We start from the raw sequence: 3,708 nt of genomic DNA on the forward strand, positions 1-3,708 counted from the left end.
CTAAGCACTGACCTTTCACTGTGGCCATACCTTCTGCAGTTTGAGGTATGCCAGCAAAACTAGCACATGTTTCTTTTTCCTTCTTCACTATTCCATGGGTAGAAGATTCATTCTTCCTGCGGATCTTAGCAGCCTCAGCATACAATTTTTTCCCTTTCCTTATTAGGTCTAGAACTTTCACCTGAAGGAAACACTGTACGGCTTCTCTTGGGCATATCTGAATTGCCAGCATCACTACTTTTGCACTTTGGGACCAGAGTTAAGTAAAACAAGGGTTCCTTGAACACAAGCATTGAAATACTTGGACAGTGGAGCTGAAAACTGAGATTGCTACTAAGAGACTAATCAGAGGATACTTCGGACAAAGGGATGATTCATGTCCTGGGCGAGAGATTTCATCCCACTACTCAGAATGGTGAGCCATTTAAAACTTTTGGATTATTTCTGGAATTTTCCATGCAGTATTTTCAGACCCCAGTTGACTGAAAGTAATTGAAATCTTGGGAAACTGCTGAATAAGGGGCTGGGGGGACTACTGTATGTATATCCAGCCTGGGTGTTGCAAGTCTTCAGACTCAGGTTCTACTCCTCAAATGGGAGTCTTGTGATACCTCTAAGCCTTGGTTGTTGTTATTTAGTTGCTAAGTCATGTGCGACTCTTTGCCACTCCATGGACTGTGGCCCTCCAGGCTCCTCTGTCCATGGGATTTCCCAGGCAAGAATATTGGAGTGGGTTGCCACTTCCTTCTCCAGGGGATCTTCCTAACCCAGGGATCGAATCTGTCTCCTGCTTGGCAGGTGGATTCTTTACCACTGAGCCAGCTGGGCCTTGGTAGCATTTTCTAATACATGGGATAAATGACAACACTCTGTCACACTGCCCCAAGGATAGGACGGTCATCAATCTCTCCTTCCTGAAGTGTGGAGGGAGTTTTCCTGTTTTCATGATCTCCAAATAATTGGTGGGTTTTAAAGGCCAGTTCCACATTTTGTGTTGACCAAGGTCCAAGCTCACTTGAGGAAGGGAGGGAGCTCCCCTTTCTGTGACTGGGGCTGGTGGGAGGGTGGAGTCTCTGCTTCCCATGCCTCATGCTGCACCTGCTGGGCCTCCCCTAGACGAATACATGCATTTTATACACAGAAGAGGTGAAGCTGTGAGGGTTGGTGTTCCCTCAGGAATTATGGCCAAAAAAGGGTGGGGCTGTCAAGGCAACTTCAGAATTGTTGGCGGTGGCTTTTTTTCCGTTTATTTTGTTTATTTCACTGCACAAGGTCTTATAATAGTTGTGGTGTGTGGGGTCTAGTTCCCTGACCAGGGATTGAAGCCAGGCCCCCCTGCAATGGGAATGTAGTCTTAGCTACTGGGCCACCAGGGAAGTCCCCAGGATTGGTTTTCTGACCTGTGATATTTCTGGAGGTCCTCTGCCTGGGATGAAATGCTGGTCTTCAACAGGAAGGCCCTGCCTGAGGTTTGGCAGCCCTGAGTACCCAGGGCCTGGCTTCGGCCCAAGGACGTCAGGAAACACACCTTCCAAACAGGGCCTGCCCCGCTCTGCACTCCCTGAATCTCCTGAAGCTTATATGGAAGGTGTGGGTGTGTATTGGGGGGTGAGCTGCACACTGGGGCAGAGCACAGATCCAAAGTAAAAGTGATGAACCTCCCTGGGCTGTGACCTGATGCAGAGCCCTAGGGACAAGGTTCTGAAGGTTGGGATGAAGAATCTTTATGTTTGTTTGTTTTTTCTCAACTGGGAAAGAATCTACCTGCAATGTGGGAGACCTGGGTTTGATCCCTGGGTTGGGAAGATCCCCTGGAGAAGGGAAGGGCTACCCACTTCAGTATTCTGGCCTGGAGAATTCCACAGACTGTACAGTCCATGGGGTCGCAAAGAATCGGACACAACTGAGCGACTTTCACTCACTCACTTGCTTGTTTTGAACAAGAGTTTATTCATTAGCTTTCTTGGATCGTTCTACATCAGTGACCCCTCAGTTGGCTTATATGAAGTGCCAAAATGTCTGAATCTCTGTGCTGGTGGTTTAGCCACACTCAGTCGTGTCTGACTCTTTGCGACTCCGTGGACTATAGCCCTCCAGGCTCCTCTGTCCATGGGATTTCCCAGGCAAGGATACTGAAGTGGGATGCCATTTCCTTCTCCAGGTGAATTTTTTTTTTTAATGATAATTTAATTGGGAAAGAGACAAGAATCCTGTTTTCCTTCACAAATGGACTGAGGGCTTCTCTCTATATAGAATGTTTAATATGGAGGAGTAACTGAACAGAGGGAGGACCATGATTTCCCTGGGGGAGGGGAAGGAAGGCTCACGGCTTCCTCGGGCACCCTGGGGCCCAGCAAGGAGGGGGCAGAGCTCACAGCTCTGATTTCTGCTCTTTTTTCTTTTTTTTAGCCAGCATCAGAACTTGCCTTGCCAGTGTCTTCAGCTGGCTCTTAACCACTTTCTCCTTGTTTGATTTGCTAAATGTCTGTTTTAGTTCAGTGTTTCACACCTGCTTTGACAGTCTACCATTCCCCCCATGCCCTGGGACATCTGCCAAGTGGTGACATCAACTGTGACGTGAAATGCAGCTCGGCTCCACGTGGCATCCTCACTCTCCCTCCTCCCTACATCACCTCCTTCCTTCCAAGAATGCAGATGCCCAGGCAGTGGAGGGGCTGGGCCGAGTGACCCTTCCCCTGCATATATTTATTCTGGAAGTTTTACCCCAAAGTAGAGGACCTGGTAAAACGAACTCTTATGTACATACCACCCAGCTTTAACAATGAACAACATTGTGCTGATGTTATTTATTCAACTTCATATGTATATATATACATAGCATACATATGTATGTAGATAATACATTATGATGCATCTTGCTTATTTAACTTCATGTATGCATATTATGCATATTACACTTACATATGTATATATATACATAATAAATAAAAGGATATATTTCTTCCTGAAGTATTTTAAAATAAATCCCAGGTATCACTGTATTTCACCTTAAACTACTTCAGTTTGACTCTCTAATGAATAAGAAAACTTTCTTATTTCTAATGAATAAGAAAACTCTCTAATGAATAAGAAAACTTAGCTCTGCCATCATCAGAGCTAAGAAAATTAATAAGAATTCCTTGTCATCATCTAAAACAGAATCCACAGTCAGATTTCTGTCCATTGCCTCAAAGCAGTCTTTCACAGTTGGTTTGGATCTCTATCTTTGAACTCAAAAAGAAGTTTGCCGAGCAAATTCAGAGTGACCAGAATTCTAATGAAAATTCTAATTTAACGGCTAGGACTGTCTTCAGGTTTTTTGCAGAACTGGTTTACATGTAAATAATGGGCTTAATATACGAGAGCCTCAATTTCTTTGGTCACCAAGCAGGAATGGGAGGCCTGCATTGTGCCAGATGCTATAGCCAGGCACTGAGCGGCCCTCAGAGGCTCACTACTCAGAGTGGGATGTGGCTGTGAAAGCCATGAAAAATGATTCCCTGTGAGCTAGTGTCTGGGAGCAAAGAGGCTGTGAGAGTTCGGTTGAAGGAAGAAATGCCAATATTAAGTCCTATTTTTGTAAGAAGACATTTTACACAGAAAATATTCAACAGTTGAGACTCCTTTGATTTGGCCTGATTGTCCCTCCAGTCAGCTATCATAAGGTGATGCTGTGGGTTGAATGTCTGTGTCCCCCCTCCCCCACAT

General features: G+C 45.3%; 1 long non-coding RNA gene across 1 annotated transcript in view; it reads left to right on the forward strand.

The window, feature by feature from the left end:
- The window catches only part of LOC104982351, a 43,873-nt gene that overhangs the window by 38,620 nt on the left and 1,545 nt on the right, over nt 1-3,708 (forward strand). The window contains exon 2 of the long non-coding RNA XR_824505.1: nt 167-415. This is a non-coding gene — a long non-coding RNA (uncharacterized LOC104982351). The remainder of the gene's footprint in view (nt 1-166; nt 416-3,708) is intronic.

Source organism: Bison bison, unplaced genomic scaffold (genome assembly GCF_000754665.1).
Source record: "Bison bison bison isolate TAMUID 2011002044 unplaced genomic scaffold, Bison_UMD1.0 scf7180017864530, whole genome shotgun sequence".
Classification (NCBI taxonomy): Eukaryota; Metazoa; Chordata; class Mammalia; order Artiodactyla; family Bovidae; genus Bison; species Bison bison.